Raw genomic sequence first — 19,261 nt, 5'->3', positions numbered from 1 at the left:
CTAAAACCCTCTCTTTGCAGAGGTTCCAAATATGTCAGCTATACTATGCTTGAGATGCCAAGGAGCCTCTGTCCACTGGAATATTCTTTTCCAGTACCACATTCTCTTTACCCTCACCTATTTCCCTAACCAGACTTTATGCCTCTCTGTAAGGATTTCTAGCCTTACTTCCAGTCCCCATAATAAACCTTTTCTATCAATCTAGGTTTTCAGGTCTGTAAATTCCTTTACAGAGAACCTCTTCGTCACCAGAAGGGAGTCTCCAAAACTCCCTACCCTTGTGCCAAATCCCAAGGGGTTGCAGGGGAGCCAAATCTCTCCATTTGGTTCCCTGAACCTTAAACCTACCACTAGATCTTATCATTTAATTCCCTAACCACCAGAAACTCTAATCTCATTTTGATTCCATAAATCTAAACCTTATCATACTGATAGTTTTCCTAATATTTAACCAGCCCTGGATTTCTGATATAAATTCCATTTGTTCATAGTATATGGTCTTTGTGATATATTGCTGTATTGTCTTTACTAGTATTTTAATTAATATTTTTTGTATCAATATTCATTAGTGAAATTGGTCTACAATTTTCTTTTTCTGTTTTTGTTCTTCCTGGTTTAGTTATCAATACCATAATTGTGTAGTAAAAATAATTTGTAAAGAATTTTTCCTTGCCTATTTTTCCAAATAATTTACACAGTGCTGGAATTTGTTGTTTTTTATATGTTTGGTAGAATTCATTTTGACTCTATCTGATCCTGATGATTTTTCCTTATTGGGCTCATTGATGGCTTATTCATTTTTTTAAGATCTAAAATAGGGTTATTTAAGTATTTTATTTTCTTCTTTGTTAATTTAGGCAATTTATATTTTTGTAACTATTCCTTCCACTTAGTGTGTTAGATTTATTAGCATATAATTGGACAAAAAAGCTCCTAATAATTGCTTAAATTTCATCTTTATTGGGAGTAGCTTAATGGTATGATAGCACATTGGTCCTGAAATCCCAAGTACTTGAATTCAAATCTGGATTCAAACACTTAAGACTTACTAGCTGTGTGGTCCTAGCCAAATTGCTTTGCCCCTCCCCCTCAAATCAAATAAATAAAATTTTTATCTTCATTGATGATGCATTTATCTTTCTCATTTTTGATGAGTAATTTGGTTTTCTTCTTTTTTAAAAAACCAAATTAAACAATGGTTTATCTATTATATTAATTTTTCATAAAAGCAAGCTCTTAGTTTTATTACTTGAAGTTTTTCTTTCAATTTTATTAATCTCTTTTTTGATTTTTAAGGATTTCCAATGTGTTTAACTAAGATTTTTAATTTGTTCTTTTTCTACTTTTTAGTTGCATGCTCAATCCATTGAGTTTTTTCTCTATTATTTTTGATGTAACTGTTTAGAGATGTAGATTTCTCCCTAAATACGGTGTTAGCTGCATCTTATAAATGTTGGTATGTTGTCTCATTGTTTTCACTCTAATGAAATTATTGTGATTTGTGCTTTTATTCCCTCTTTTTTTAGGATTACATTATTTAAGATTCCAATTAATTTTAATCTATGCTTCTATGGGCCTTTATTAAATGTCCTTTTATTATCTGAAAAGGATGCATTAAATATTTCTCCTTTTCTCCATTTGGTTGTGAAGTCAATACATGGTTAATTTTTGTCTAAATTTCATGTAACTACTGAGAAAAATTATTCCCACTGTAATTCTCTCTCCCAGTTCATTCCTCTTTTTTACCCTTTAATTTTATTTTTAAGACAACCATCTCATCATATTCAACTCACACCTGTGCCCACTTATCTATGTATATTCCTTCTAATCAACCCAACAATGAGAAGGTTGTTACAAGTATCATCTTCCCTTGCAGGAATGTAAAAAGTTTAACCTTATTAAATTCCTTATGATTTCTCTTTCCTATTTACCTTTTCATGCTTCTCTTGAGTTTTGTGTTTAATTAAAATTTTCTATTCATCTCTGGCCTTTTCATCAGGAATGCTTAAAAGTCCCCTATTAAATATCCATTTTCTCCTTGAAGGATTGTACTCAATTTTGCTCTCCCGAATAGCATAATCCAAAACTTCTGATCCTTTAATGAAAAAACTGCTACATCTTGTGTTATCCTGACTGTGGCTCCACAATATTTTAATTGTTTATTTCTGGCTCTTGTAATATATTCTTGTTGACCTGGAAGTGGTGAAATTTGGTTATAATATTGCTTGAGTTTTCATTTCTTTCAGGAGGTGATAGGTGGATTTTTCTAGTTTCTATTTTACCCTCTGGTTCTACAGTATTATGGCAGTTTTCCTTATTATGGTGTGTAGTCTTTTTTTTTTTTTTTTTTTTTTTTTTTTTTTTTTAAAGAATGTCTTTCACATAGTCCAATAATTCTTAAATTCTCTCTCCTGGATCTATTTTCTAGGTCAGTTGTTTTTCCAATGAAATATTTCACATTTTCTTTTTTTATTTTCTTTTTTATTTTTAATGTGTCTTGGAGTTACCATCCACTTGCCCAATTGTAATTTTTAAGGAACTCTTTTCTTCAGTAAGCTTTTGTACCCTCCCTTTCCATTTGGCCAATTCTGCTTTCAAGCAGTTCTTTTCTTCGGTGAATTTTTAAATCTCTTTTTCAGTGTAACCAATTTTATTTCTTAAGGAATTCTTCTTTTCAGTGGATTTTTGTGCCTCATTAACCATTTAGCCTATTATGGTTTTTAAGGTATTTTCTTCAGCATTTTTGTGTCTCCTTTACCAAGCTATTGACTCATTCTTGCACCACTTTTTCTTTCATTTTCCTCTGCCTTTCTTGATTTTAAAAGTCATTTTTAGCTCTTCCAGACCTGAGACCAATGTATATTTTTATTTGATACTTTGGATATAGTAGTTTTGATCTTGTTTTTTTCTGATTTTGTATTTTGGTCTTTTCTTTCACCATAGTAACTCCTTATTGTCTGGTTCTTTTTTCATATTTGCTCTTATCCAGCCTTTTTCTTAATTTTTAATTTTATATTAAAGTTGGGCTCTGCCCTCATAGTACAGGGAACCCTGTCGTAAGCTTTAGGATTTTTGTGCTGCTATGTTCAGAACTAGGTCTGTAAGCTTTAGATCTAAGGAAATATGATCTAAGAAGAGGTATAGATACTGCTCTCCTGGCCTATCCTGACCTACAAGCAATTACTAATTCCTTCCCACCCAGAATAGTGACTTGTATTTCTGATCCTGCTAGTCTTCCTCCTAGTCCTGGATTGTGACTTGGGACCTTTTATAGACAATGCAACAAGATTCCTGCACCAAGTACGAACAAAGGATCTATTGTAATATCCTTCTAATCAGTTTTCCAACTCCTTTACCATCTGTGGGATAGGAGCTCCAGAAGCTGCCATTATCACCACTGATTCACTTATCCCTAGATGGAGCCTGAGTGGGACTCCACTGCACTATGAGTGAGATAGATCTTTCTTACCAATCTATTAAATTATCTTAGACTGGAAAATTGTTGCCCTCCATCTTTCTATTGGTTCTGCTGCTATGCAATTCATTTTAAGGCATTATTTCAATGTTGATTGTAGGGGAATTTGGTAAGGCCCCTGTTTTACTTTGTCATCTTGGCTCCACCTACTTCCTAGAAATAAATTTTAAATGAAAGCAGGCATCCTTTCCCAATCACTCAGATGTTATGTACCCGGTCACTATAAGAACAAAAAGATGGCTTCTTTCAAATAGAGGAGACTCTTCCAACTTCATCCAGAGTCAAAAGTTCTGAATTTGAATCTAATCTAAAACCTGAGCCAGAAGCTTTTCATTATGCTTGACATGTGACTTATTTGACTTCTAGAAGAAGGAAATTATTACCTCCTAAGGCACTCTACTCCATTTGTGAATAACTCTAGCTTTTCCTTTGGAATATAGAAGTGGTTCACTGTGTTAAAACTGGTATAATTCTTTAAAAGACAAAATCATTCAATAAACATTTATTAAGATACTACTACATGCCACATACTATGCTAAACACTGGAAAAACACATTTGAAAGTGAAAATCTCTTCTTTCTAAGAGCAAAGATCCTAATCAAGGAAACATATGTATACAAGATACATCAAGTATAGATACAAGGTAACTTTAGAGGGAAAGATATTAGTTGTGAGGAGATCAAGAAAGATCTAAAAAAAAAAAAAAAAAAAAAAAAAAAAAAAAAGTACCTCTTGTGTTAAATCTTAATGAAAACCAGAGATTCCAAGAGACTGTAGTAAAGTAGAACAACATTCAAATCTTGGGGGAAAGCCACTGTGTTCAACCTCCTTACTGTTGTAGACTAAGAATTCCAGAAACCACCACCACTGATGCAGTTGTCCTTAAGGCTGGTTTGCTGCTGCTAGTTTGCTGGGGACTGTGCTAGCATGACCTGCACTGAACTACCTTCTACTCTTTATCCCAGTCAGACAGACTTTTTCTTATCCACTTTCTAAGTGTCTTGGGCTGGAAATTTGTCTTACTCCCTTCTTTTATGGGTTATGCCACTGCAAAATTCATTTTGAGGCATTATCTTAATGCTGTTGGAGGGGAATTTGGGAAAGCTTTACTTTGCCATCTTGGCTCTACTTAAAGATTATCATTTTAATATTATTTTGTAATATGTAGCCTAAAGAAGTAAAAGGGATAGTATGTAGCTTAAAGAGGCAAACAGGGTACATTTTGATATGCTGCCAAATAGGGATTTTTTTCTGGAAGTAGAAAGGGGAGATAGTTACATTAAGAACATGACAATGTAAAATCAAAAGTTATCGATACAATCAACTTAAAAACACTTTTGATTCCAGATATCATACCTTTTCCCAATCAATCTTATAATATCATCTAGTCCATGTTTCTCTATCTTTATCACAAGAATAATATAAGGGGAAGGGAACAAGCTTTTATTAAGCATTTAGTATGTTCCAGGTACCATGCAGAGTACTTACAAATATCTCATTTGATCTTCACAACAACCCTATAAAACAGGTTTTGGAGTTTGTGTTTGTTTGTTTCTCATTTTGCAGTTGAGGGAAATGAGGGAATCAAGTATTTTACAGTTATATGGTTATTAAATATCTAAAGTTGAATTTGAACTTGGATCTTTCTGATCATGTTGGCTCCTATAATCACTGCTCTCTTAGGGAACATCCTAGAAGATGTTCACTAATCATCACTTTAATGATCCAACATAGACTTTTCCCAAGAATTAGTCAGAATCACTAACCTTGTTTGAAGCCCATTTTCTTTACTTTTTTGAGAATTGGAACATTATTTCTTTTTATGGCACATCTTGAATTTTCCATGAGCTGTCAAATATCACCTACACTGGCTCAGCAATTAATTCTACCAATTTTAACACTTCCTAGCTGTGTGACCCTGGGCAAGTCACTTAACTCCAGCCTCAGGGGGGGAAAAATCTACCAATTTTTTCAATAGTCAGGCCTTTAGCAATCCTCTTAGCTACTTATGTACTTATTGGGACATTACTGTACCTTCATCTCTCCTAGACAATCTCCCTTTCCCTCTCCATGTGTGTATGTGCACTTGTGTCTTCTCTTCCCCCTCTTTCTGTTTACATATTATTTAAATACCTATATGTACATATAATGTAAATACCTATTGATGTCTCCTCCATTAGAATCCTTGAAAATAAGGGTCACTTTTTTCTTCTTTGTATTCCCATTTTTTAGCACAATGTCTGCACATAATTGGCTTATAGTGTGTAGGTTCTATTCTATTCTCCCTTACCCTATCTTTGTTTTCTTCAAATAAGGACACCATTCACTCTTGCCCAGACTTGCTCTATCTCTCCTTATCTCTGTCATCCAAATAGTAATGCCAGTGATTCATCAAGGGCAGCTAGGTATTTATTATCTCGTTTGTATCAATTTCCTGTTGGGTCACTTTTGTTCTGTTATCTCCAGGGCAAAAATCACTCTCCTTAACTGAGGAAACAGAAGCTAAATAACAATTAAACAGTTCTGTTGTCTCTCTGTCATCAGTTATTCAAAATTGCTACTATATGTATAGTAAATAATAAATAGCATTATATATTATATATAAGAGAATATTACTACATACATACATATATATATGTATGTATGTGTCTTTCTGTTGGCTTCATTTCCTCCTTACTAATTAACTTCAAATCACTGTGATTTTTAGCACACCTAACAATTTTTCCATTTCATTTTATTTTTTAATTAACAAAGAGTTGTTTTTCTCCCTCTTACTCTCAACTAAAATTTTAAAAAGAAAAAAAAATCCCTTAACAAATATGCATTGTGAAATGAAAGAAATCATCACATTGTCTGAGGCCAAATATGTATTTTTCAATCTACATCTTGAATCCATCATCTATTAGGAGGTGGTACCAAAATTCATCACCAATCCTCTGGAATCATGATTGGTTCCACTAACACTATTTTTACAGGAACATACTCTTATATCCACACCTGGCTTGTTATATCTTCTTTATGTTTCTTTTAAAAATATTAGTTGGCATTTACCCTGTGAATTCTTATTTGTCTAGTCTAATAAGCTCTATTTTTCTCCTTAGTGATATTTATTTTCAGATCTTCAAAATTCTTTTCTGGAGTATCTCCTATAGTGTCTGAGCTGACTTTCCCCAGTAGCATTTTAATCCATGGAATCCTATTTATCTTTCCTCTAAAATGTTTGAAATTTATTTTACCAAAATCCATTGTGCATGGTAGAATCCACATAGGTTTCCTCTACTTCATTGGTATCAAATTCTAATAAAACCAAGTGCTACTCAGCCTACAAATGGATTCCTGCATTCATATTGACTTAGAAAACCACATATTAACACTAGCTATGCTTTAGTTTTATGTGTTGTGTCATATATTTCACAATTTCATTTTAATTTAGTTCAGAGTGTAATGCCAGAGAAATTGAGACAGAAGATTAGAGTTCTTAATTTTTTATTGAAAGGGAGAGACTGTGCTGGGGTATGATGTCCCCAGGGCTGACATCCAAAGCATTCAGCAGCAAATGTAAGTTCTCAATGACATATTTATACACAGTAGCTAAACATTGGTAGGGGGATGGAGTCTAAACTCTGGAGATAGGGAATCTCCAGGCACAAACAATCAATTCGGTTCTGACAGGTTGGGGGGTACGACCATAAATTCTAACAAACTAGGAGTTAAGGAATTGTCCAACTTAGAGCCAGAAAGTCTGGACTCTCCCTTTTGAGTTTACATATTGACAATTTATAACTTTAGAATAAATATCCCTGAGTTATATCAGTCTTAATGAACCAAAGGTGGGGAGGGTTGCAACTAAGGAGATTGAGGAAAAACAATTAGGGAAACTGAGGCAGAACCAATTTAAGGAAACTGAGTCAGGACAATAAAAGAGAACTGTGGCACAAGAGGAGGGTTACTCATCTGTAAAATGAGGGAGTTAGGCCCAATAATCTCTACAATTGCTAATAGAGCTAAATCTGTTAGTTGATAGAATGATTCCATGATGTATTATTCTATTTAAAATGTATCACAAAACCTATGTGTCTTCTCTAGCTCTCCCTTTTCCCTAGGACTCTGGATTTATATAGACTCAGTTCAACACTGGGAACTGATTCCAAAAAGTCATAGTCTTTCTATAGTCTTTGTCCTAAACTAGGAAAATCTAAAAAAAATTTGTGAATCAAGTATGGCTTATGTTAATATTTCCCCCAGAAGAGTTAATAAAGTCCTTAACTTACACAAAGGTAGTTACTGCATAATATGGACTTCAAGTAGAGGACAGTCTTTATTTTATCCATCCCAGAAAATGATTAAATACAAAGGACTCCCAAATTAACAAAAACCGTATGATCATCTCAATACATGCAGGAAAAGTATTTTATAAAATTCAACATCCATTCCTATTAAAAACACTTGAGATTATAGGAATAAATAAAATAGTCAGTAGCATCTATTTAAAACTATCAGTAAGTATCATATGTAATGGGGATAAATTGGAACCATTCCCAATAAGATCAGGAGTGAAACAAGGTTGCCCAGTATCACCATTAATAAGGAATTAGAGTAAGTAATGAGGAAACCAAATTATCACTCTTTGTAGATGATATGATGGTATACTTAGAGAACTTCAGAGATTCTACTAAAAAGCTATTAGAAGTAATCCACAACTTTAGCAAAGTTGCAGGATATAAAATAAGTCCACATAAATCGTCAACATTCTTATATATCACTAACAAAATCCAACAGTTAGAGATACAAAGAGAAATTCCATTTGAAGTAACTGCCAATAGTATAAAATATTGGGGAATCTATCTGCCAAGGGAAAGTCAAGAACTATATGAGCAAAACTATAAAACACTTTCCATACAAATAAAATCAAATCTAACCAAATAGAAAAATATTAAGTGCTCTTTAATAAGCTGAGCGAATATAATAAAGATGAAAATACTACATAAGCTAATTTTATTTATTTAGCACTATACCCAATCAGACTCCTAAAAAACTATTTTAATGACCTAGGAAAAATAACAACAAAATTCATCTGGAAGAACAAAAGATCAACATTTTCGAGGGAACTAATGAAAAAAAAAAATCAAATGAAGGTGGCCTAGCTGTACCAGATCTAAAATTATATTATAAAACAGTGGTCACCAAAACCATTTGATATTGGATGAGAAATAGACTAGTTGATCAGTGGAATAAGTTAGGTTCACAGGACAAAATAGTCAATAACTTTAACAATCTTAGTGTTTGACAAACCCAAAGACCCCAACTTTGGGGACAAGAATTCACTATTTGACAAAAACTGCTGAGAAAATTAGTATGGCAGAAATGAGGCATTGACCCACACTTAATATCGTACAAGATAAGGTCAAAATGGGTTCATGATCTAGGCATAAAGAATGAGATTATAAATAAATTAGAAGAACATAGGATAGTTTGCCTCTCAGACCTGTGAAGGAGGAAGGAATTTGTGACCAAAGAAGAACTAGAGATAATTATTGATCACAAAATAGAAAATTTTGATTATATCAAATTAGAAAGCTTTTGTGCAGACAAAATTAGAAGGGAAATGGCGTGGCTCTCTTCAACAATGAGATAAACCAAATCAGTTCCATTTGTTCAATAATGAAGAGAACCGGCTACACCCACTGAAAGAACTCTGGGAAATGAGTGTGAACCACAATATAGTATTTCTAATCCCTCTGTTTTTGTCTGCTTGCATTTTTTATTTCCTTCTCAGGTTAATTTTACCTTATTTCTAAGTCTGATTTTTCTTGTGCAGCAAAATAACTATGGATATGTATACATATATTGTATTTAACATATACTTTAACATATTTAACATGTATTGGTTTACCTGCCATCTGGAGGTAGAAGAAGGGGAAAAGTTGGAACAGAAGGTTTTGCAAGGGTTGTTGCTGAAAAATTTCCCATGTGTATATCTTGTAAATAAAAAGGTATAATAATAAAAAAGAAATAAATTTAAAACATTCAAATAGCTCATGAAATTCTGAAAAAAGGTAATTTTTTACTCCTCATTTACTCAGTACTGATCACTTCCTGAAAGAAATCCCAAGAAATATCGTAGCTAAAATTCAGAACAAGTTTAAGGAAAAAATACCACCAGCTGCCAGAAACAATTCAGGTATTGAGAAACCACAGTCAGGATTACCCAGGATTTAGCAGCTTCTACAACAAAGGATCAGAGGGCTTGGAACACTTTATTCCAGAGGGTAAAGGAGCTTAGATTACAACCAAGAATCAGCTACAGAGAAAGACTAACTATAATCTTTCAGAGAAAGAGATGGACTTTCAGTGAAATAGGGGACTTTCATCATATCTTATGAAAAGACCAGAACTAAACAGAAATTTTTTTCTTCAAATACAAGACTCAAGGAAAGCATAAAAAGGTAAACAGGAAAAAAACATGGCATGTAAAGGTTAAAGTGTTTATATCTCTACAGAGGAAGATGACACTTGTAACTTGAGAACTGTGTCTTTAGTAGAGCATTTAGAAGGGGTGTACATAGGCAGAGGGTATGAGTATAAGGGTGATGTGATAATATAAAAAAGACACTAAGAGGTAGAAAAGGATTGTACTGGGAGAAGAAGAAAAGGGGGGGTAAAATAGGAAAATTAGATCACATGAAGAGGCACAAAAGACCTAGTATAGTAGAGGGGAAGAAGAAAGGGGTAGGAGTGTGTCTGAAGCTTAATTTCATTTGGCTCAAAAGGGAAATAGCATACACACTCAACTGAGTACAGAAATTTATCTTATCCTATAGGAAAGTAGAGGGTAAAAAAAAAGAAAGCAGGAGCAGGGTAGAAGGGAAAGCAGAAAGAATAGAAAAAAGGGGTAAAATAAGTAAGGAGAGGTGATAGAAGGGAAAATACTGAGGGAGGAGGTGATAAGAAACAAACCACTGGTGAGGAGGAACTAGGTAGAAAGATAGAAAAAAAGTATAAACCGGGGAGAAAATAGGATGGAGGACAAATACACAGTTGGTAGTCGTAACTGTGAATGTGAATGGAATAAACTCTCCCATAAAATAGAAGTGGATAACCAAGTGTATTAAAAATCAAAATCTTACAATATATTGTTTATAAGAAAGATATTTGAAACAGAGATATATACAGACTAAAGATAAAAGGCTGGAGCAGAATATATTATGCTTTCCCTGAAGTAAAAAAAAAAAATCTGGGGTAGCAAAAGCAAAAATAGATCTAATTAAAAGAAATAAGGAAGGAAACTACATCTTGCTAGATACCATAGATAATGAAATAATAGCAATACTAAACATATATACATCAAGTGGTACAGCATCCAAATTCTTAGAGAAGTTAAGTCAGTTACAGTAAGAAATAAACAGCAAAATTCTAGTTCCCCTCTCTCAGAATTACACAATCTAACCACAAAATAAACAAGAAAGGAGGTGAATAGAATCCTAGAAAACTTATATCTTATAGAACTCTGAAGAAAACTGAATGTGGGTAGAAAGGAATATACCTTTTCTCAGTGAGTGATACATGGCACTTATACAAATACTGACCATGAATTAAGTCATAAAAATATCACAATCAAATGCAGAAAGGCAGAAATAGTAAATGCTTCCTTTTTAGACTACGATGCAATAAAAATTATATTCAATAAGGAACCATGGAAAGATAGATTAAAAACCAATTGGAAATTAAATAATTTAATACTAAAAAATGAAAGGGTGAAACAACAAATCATAGATACAATCAATTTCTTTTTTTATTGGGTAATTTTATTTTTTTAAATAAAACCTATTTTCAAAATCATGTAAAGATAGTTTTCAACATTAACCCTTGCAAAACCTTGTATTCCAGATTTTTCTTAACTTCCTTCCTTAGATAGTAAATCATCCAAAATAGATTAAACATGTGCAATTCTAACCATATTTCCACATTTATCCTGATGCACAAGGAAAATCAGGAAAAAGGGGAAAAATGAGAGACAGAAAAAAGCAAGCAAATAACAATAAAAAAGGTAAAAATACTATGTTGTGATCCACATTCAATCCTCATAGACCTCTTTCTGGATGCAGATGGCTCTCTCCATCACAAGTCTATTGGAATAGGCCTAAATCACCTCACTGTTGAAAAGTCCATCAGAGCTGATCACATAAAATCTTGTTGCTGTGCATAATGCTCTCTTGGTCCTACTCATTTCACTTACCATCAGTTCATGTAAGTCTCTCCATGAATTTCTGAAGTCATCCTACTTATCATTTCTTATCAAATAATAATATTCCATTACATCCATATACCATAACTTATTCAGCCATTTCCAAACTGATAAGCAGCCCTTCAGTTTTCAATTCCTTGCCACTACAGAAAGGGATGCCACAAACATTTCTGCACATATGGGTCCTTTTCACTTTTTTTATGATGTTTTTGGGAAATTGACTCAGTAGAGACAATGCTGAATCAAAGGGAATGCAAGTAACAATCAATAATTTCATTCAAGAAAATGACAATGAGACAACATACCAAAACTTATGGGATGCAATCAAAACCATTCTTAGGGGAAATTTTATATGAAAGTAGAGAAAGAGGAGATCAATAAGTTGGTCATGCAATTTAAAAAGCTAGAAAAAAATTTTTTAAATCCCAATTAAATATCAAATTAGAATTTTTGAAAATCAAAGAAGAGATTAATAAAATTGAAAGAAAAATTAAATGAATAAATAAAACTAAGAATTGGCTTTATGAAAAAAAAAACAACAAAATAAATAAAACTTTGGTTAATTTGATTATAAAAAAAGGAAAGAAAACCAAATTACCAGTATCAAAAATGAATAGTGTGATTTCCACCAATGAAGAAGAAATTAAAGCAATAATTAGGAGCTATTTTTCCCAATTGTATGCCAACAAATATGACAATCTAATTAATTGATTTAAACCATTTAGAAAAAAAATGTAATAAGTCATCAGTGAACTCCCTAAGAAAAAAAATCTCCAGAGCCAAATGGATTTACAAGTGAATTCTCCCAACCATTTAAAGAATTAATTCTAATACTATATACAGACATGTGTGTGTTCACATACACACATACATATATGTTATATGCTATAAGGAATAGTATATAAATGATATACTATAAGGAATCTGCTAAATTCCTTTTATAACAAAAATACAGTGCTTATACCTAAACCAGGAAGAGTCAAAACAAGTAAAATTATAGACCAATTTCCCTAATGAATATTGATTCAAAAATTCAAAATAAAAAATTAACAAAGAGATTACAGCAATTTATCACCAAGATAATATACTATGACAAGTATGCAGGGCTGGTTGAATATCAGGAAAACTATTGACAGAATTGACTATATCAATAACAAAACTAAAAGAAATCATATTGTTATCTCCAACAGATGCAGAAAAGTCTTTTGACGAAATATAGCACCAATTCCTATTAAAAACACTAGAGAGCATAGTGATAAATGAAGTTTTCCTTAAAATGATAAGCAGCACCTATCTAAAAATCATTAGCAAGCAGTATATGTAATGAAGATAAGCTAGAAGCATTTCTAATAAGATCAGAGGTGAAACAGGGATGCCTATTTTCAACACTGTTATTCAATATTATACTAGGAATTTAGCAATAAGAGAAGAAAAAGAAATTGGAGAAATTAGAGTGGGCAATGAGGGCAAATCACATTTTGCAGATGATATGATGGTATACCTAGAGAATCCTAGAAAATCAACTAAAAAACTACTTTAAACAATTAACAACTTTAGCAAATTTGCAGGATATAAAATTAACCTGCATAAATCATCAACATTTCTATCATTTTTATCAGCAAAACCCAACCATAAGAGATAGGAATTTTCTATTTAAAATAACTATTGACAATATAAAATATTTGAGAGTCTCCCTGCCAAGACAAACCCAGGAATTATATGAACACAATTATAAAACAATTTACACAGAAATAAAGTCAGATTTAAACAACTGGAAAAAATATCGATTATTCATGAGCTGGCCAAGCTAATATAATAAAAATGGCAATTCTTCCTAAATTAATCTACTTATTTAGTTCCATACTAATCAAACTGCAAATTTTCAAAGTTAGAAAAAATAATAACAAAATTTATCTGGAAAAAAAAGGTCAAGAATATCAAGAGAATTAATGAAAAAAAATGCAAAGGACAGTAGCCGAGGTATACCAGACCTAAAACTGTATTATAAAGTAGCAGTCATCAAAAACATTTAATACTAATTAAGAAATAGAGTGGTGGGTCAATGGACTAGGTTAGGTTCACAAGAAATGATTGTCAATGACTACAATAATCTACTGTTTGATAAACCCTAAAACTCCAGCTTCTGAGATTAAAAACTCGCTAACAAAAGTTGCTGGAAAAAATGGAAAATAGTTGGCAGAATTTGGCATAGATCAACATTTCACACCCTGTTCCAAGACAAAGTTGAAATGAATACATAATTTAAACAAAGGATGATACTATAAGCAAATTAGGAGAGCAAGAGATAGTTTACCTGGAAGATCTTTAGAAAAGGAAGGAATTTATGACCAAACAATAGAGAACATTGACAAAAGCAAATGGATAATTTTTTATTACATTAAATTTAAAAAGGTTTACACAAACAAAGCCAATGCAGCCAAGATTAGAAGCAGAAAGTTGGAAAACAATTTTTACCACCAGAGTTTCTGATAAAGCCCTCATTTCTAAAATATATAGAGGACTGAGTCAAATTTACAAGAAAAGAAGTCATTTCCCAATTGATAAACGGTCAAAGAATATGAACAGATAATTTTCAAATAAAGAAACTAAAGTCATCTATAGTCATGTAAAAATGCTCTAAGTCACTATTAGAGAAATGTAAATTAAACAACTCTAAAGTACCACCTTATAACTAACAGATTGGCTTTCAAAATGACAGGAAAATGCAATAAATGTTGGAGGGAGTATGAGAAAATTAGAACACTAGTGCATTGTTGGTGGAGTTGCGAACTGACCCAGGCATTCTGAAGAATAATTTGGAACTATGCCCAAAGAGCTATAAAATTGTGCATACCTTTTGATCCAGCACTGTCTTTATGAGGGCTATATCCCAAAGAGCAAAAGAGGGGAAAGGACCCATATGTGCAAAAATGTTTGTAGTTCTTTTTATAGTGGCAACGAATTGGAACTTGAGTGGATGCTTGTCAGTTGGGGAATGGCTAAATAAGATCTGAATAAGATCACAAATGTAATGCAATATGGCTGATTTCAGAAAAGCCTAGAAAGCCCTATATAAAATGGTGCTGAGTTAAATGAGCAGAGCCCAGAAAATATTATACATAATAACAACAAGATTGTGTAATGATCAACTATGATAGATTTAACTCTTCTCAGCAATACAGTAATCCAAGAAACTCCCAATAGACTATAACTAAAGAAAGAATTATGGTAACTGAATGTGGATTGAAGCATAGTATTTTCATCCTGTTTTGTTTTCTTGTGTTTTTTCCTTTTTGTTCTGATTTTCTTTCCCAACATGATTTATATGAAAATATGTTTAAAGATCATACATCTATAAATTATATCATATTTTTTGCTATCATACATAGATGGGAGGTAAGGGGGAGATAGAGGAAAAAATTTAGTTCTCAAAACCTTACAAAAATGAATGTTGAAAATTATCTTTACATGTAATTGGAAAAATGATATTTTAAAATAAAATATCTCACAATGAGTGAAAGAAAAAGCAAGAAAATATTAAGTATTTGGTGTGTCTCAAACATGTTGTTGATAAAGGAAAGCAAGACTTATTCCATGTTGAATAAGGATCTATATTAAAAAAGATCTAGTAATCAGCTATCAAAATTATTTATAAAGCATTAGGTACCAGGAATTATTTCTTCTCTCTGAAACTGGATAAGTGTTCTAGTCATTGTTGATATTTTCCTTGTTGAAAAGGTAACAATATGTGGCCATGCTTTGCAAAATTGGAACAGGACTCAGAAATAATCTGACTCCATCTCCCCTACTTGTCAAGTAAAAGGTCTGATTTATGTGGCTGAATTGGCTCTGATTCACGGTCAGTGTTTAGTGCTGGGAATACAAATATAAACAAGTCTGTTAGTCCCTCTCCTCAAGGAGTTTATATTATAATGATAGAACACAATATATAAAGGAAATTTAGAAATTGGGGGAAGGAAGGAAGTGGTGGCATACAAGCAGCATGGTGTGCTAATGACTATGATTGTTGTTCAGACATTTTCAGTCATATTTGACTCTTGTGACCTGATTTTCTTGGCCAAGATGAAATAGTAGATTATCATTTTCTTCCTCAGCTCATTTTACAAATGAGGAAACTGAAGCAAACAGCATTAAGTGATTTTCCCACAGTCACAGAATTAGTGATTCTGTGACTAGTTCTGTGACTAGTTCTCAGTATCAGAGGCCAAATTTAAAATCAGTTCTTCTGAATTACACTCCTATACTCTATCCAGTGACACCTCGCTGTCCCTTAAAAAGTACTTTCCTCACAACAATTCCATCAGGTAGATAGTGCAAATATTGCCTCCGTTTTACAAAGGTGGAAACTGAGGTCCATGGTGGTAAAGTGACTTTCAGAAAATTACGCAGCCATTACTGTGACTCAAGACAAGTCATTTAATTTTAGCCATATCTAAATTGAAAATGAAATGACCTGTTTTTTAGAACTTTGTAGAAGTTTTCAAAAAAGCAGGGACTTGGGGACAGAGACATTAATGTTTTGAGGGCTATTTCCTCCTTGTAGCATGGGAGTGTCATTGTATAACTCAAAAGAAGTGAGAATAAACATTTCTAGTCCTTTCTCTCCTTTTTCTTCAAATGGGACTTCATATTCTGTCAGGAGGCAAAGCAGGAGGTTGGGGCCAGAAGTGTAATCACTCTGTTCTCCTCCTGGACTAGAATTCTATTTATCTACTCACTTTAATAGTATTAGTCTAGGGCATGTGGTTTTCAGGTTTAATCTAACTTCTGGTTCCTATTTCATTATTGAGGAAAGGACTCCAAGCTTTATGTCTAAGGTTTGACATCTTTCCCACCAAATTATCAGTTCCACAATGAAAATACATATACATACATAAAACCCATTTGTCCAAATTGGTAACAAAATGGAAATCAGAGAAAGTACATATTAAGGGATGTATACCAAACAATACATGGTAAAGGAATTTTCCCATTGGGAGTAAGGTAACTTAGCTCAACTGAGAGAGTCCTAGATCTCACTCAAGGGGAAGTTGGGACAGGAACCTCAAGAGGAAGCTAAGGATGGGGATGTGATGAAGACTGCCAGCTCTTCTCATGTTGGCTTATTCCCAGAATATTTTATCTCTCTAAAAGCTGGAAACCAGTAGCACCCAAAGTTCAGAGAATCTTTAAAGTTAATCAAAGAAGACTTAGAGAGACCTGGAGAAACTAGGACTCTTCTCCTTTGGACAACTCTCCCCTGTCACTACCCCATCCTCCAAACATGCACACAAGATAAGCTAAGGCATTTATCTTCTCCCAGTGCTAAGAGAATTTAATTGCAATGGTCTTTGGGGCTAGAGTTACATTAGCATTCAAATATTTTCCATGAAGAAGTTTCTTTTCTCAAAGAAGGCAACCAAGGCCTAACTCAATTTTGATAAACACTGGTTCTTTTGTCTCTTCTATAATTCTGCCCAGGGTCAGCAATTGGTTCGTACTGAAGGAATAGCCCCCAGAGATCATATGCCCTTTGAAAGATCTTGAAACCAAACTGGCTCGAAATAGGAGACAAAGTTATCCCAAAATAAAAATTCCTCAGAATTGTAGAATACTAGAGCTGGAGGGAAGGGTACCTTAGAAATTAGGTAATCCAGACCTCTCATCTGACAAAGAAAGAAAATGAGGCTAAGAAATAGGAGTGATTGCCAAAAAGGATCGTTGTGGTACTACAAAAATAAATGAGCGTTGCAAAGAGTAGTTTGTTACATTTATATTCCTTTTTTTTTTTTTCCCTCTGAGGCTGGGGTTAAGTGAAGTGTTAAGTGTCTGAGACCACATTTGAACTCTGGTCCTCCTGAATTCAGGGCTGGTGCTCTATCCACTGCACCACCTAGCTGCCCCCTTTTTTTCATATTCCTTTTTTTTTTTTTTTCATATTCCTTTTTAAAAAATTTTTTTTAGTTTTTTAGTTTTTTTTTTAGTTTGTTACATTTTAAAAAATAAACAAAACAAACAAAAAAACAACTGAGTCTTCCTATCTTGCCCAGTCTAGAAGCTCAATCCCGCTACTGAAGAACCCCAAAGTTTTGCCTTGCTCCATGTCTGAATTGGGCCAGAAATTGCTGTATTGTTGCCAGACTGAATGTGGACACCAAAATCCTGAGTTCAAACAATCTCCCAGCCTCCTCAGCAGCAGGAGTTACAGAAGTATGCCACCATGCTGGCAAGTGTAGCACTCTTAAGTCCTGCTATGTATACACACTCACTGTATGAACTTAACATAGAAACTATTTCTATAGAGAGAATAGGTCACATTGATCCATATATATTCTTGACTGATATGTGACTTGACTTAGGTCATAAGTTTTGAACTAGAAGCGACTCTAGGGATGATCTAATCAGAAATACATAGACTCATAGGATTTTTGAGTTGAAAGGGAACTAGCATCCAATTAGTGCAACTCATAAGCAAAAGGAATTCCCAGCCCAACATGGTAGAGAAGGGAAGAGAATAAACATTTATATGGTACCAGCCCTTTACAAATACTATGTAATTTCCTCACAAAACCCAGGGAAATTGGTACTGTAATTATTTCCATTTAATCTGGGAGGTGGAGAAGTGGAGCCAAGATATTGGAAAAAAGGCAGGAACTAACCTGAGCTCTCCCCCAAATCCTTCCAAAAAAACTTTATATAATACCTCAAAACAAATTCTGCAGCAGCAGAAACAAAACAAACAAAACCCAAAAGGGTGAAACAATTTTCCAGACCAAGACAACTTAAAAAGGTGGCCAAAAGAAAGGTTCAAAACAATGCTTGTTGTCATTCACAGACCACAGCATAGGGCAGGATAATAATAAAAACATCCTTTCCTAGATCATACCACCTTGGAAGAACAAGAGATCATTATTGATCACAAAATAGAAGATTTTGATTACATCAAACTAAAAAGTTTCTGTACAAACAATACTAATGCAAACAAGATTAGAAGGGAAGTAACAAATTGGAAAAATATTTTTACAGTTAAAGGTTCTGATAAAGGTCTCATTTCCAAAATATATAGAGAACTGACCCTAATTTATAAGAAATCAAACCATTCTCCAATTGATAAATGGTCAAATGAACAGACAATTCTCAGATGATGAAATTGAAATTATATCCACTCATATAAAAGAGTGTTCCAAATCACTACTGATCAGAGAAATGCAAACTAAGACAACTCTGAGATACCACTACACACCTGTCAGATTGGCTAAGATGACAGAAACAAATAGTGATGAATGTTGGAGGGGATGTGGGAAAACTGGGACACTAATACATTGCTGGTGGAGTTGTGAAAGAATCCAACCATTCTGGAGAGCAATTTGGAACTATGCCCAAATAGTTATCAAAATGTGATCCAGCATAGCTGCTATTGGGCTTATATCCCAAAGAAATACTAAAGAGCGGAAAGAGACATATATGTGCCAAAATGTTTGTGGCAGCTCTTTTCGTAGTGGCTAGAAACTGGAAGATGAATGGATGTTCATCAATTGGAG

The sequence above is a fragment of the Sminthopsis crassicaudata genome, chromosome 2 (assembly GCF_048593235.1).
Source record: "Sminthopsis crassicaudata isolate SCR6 chromosome 2, ASM4859323v1, whole genome shotgun sequence".
In the NCBI taxonomy this organism is placed as follows: domain Eukaryota; kingdom Metazoa; phylum Chordata; class Mammalia; order Dasyuromorphia; family Dasyuridae; genus Sminthopsis; species Sminthopsis crassicaudata.
Note: the sequence above shows the minus strand (reverse complement) of the source record.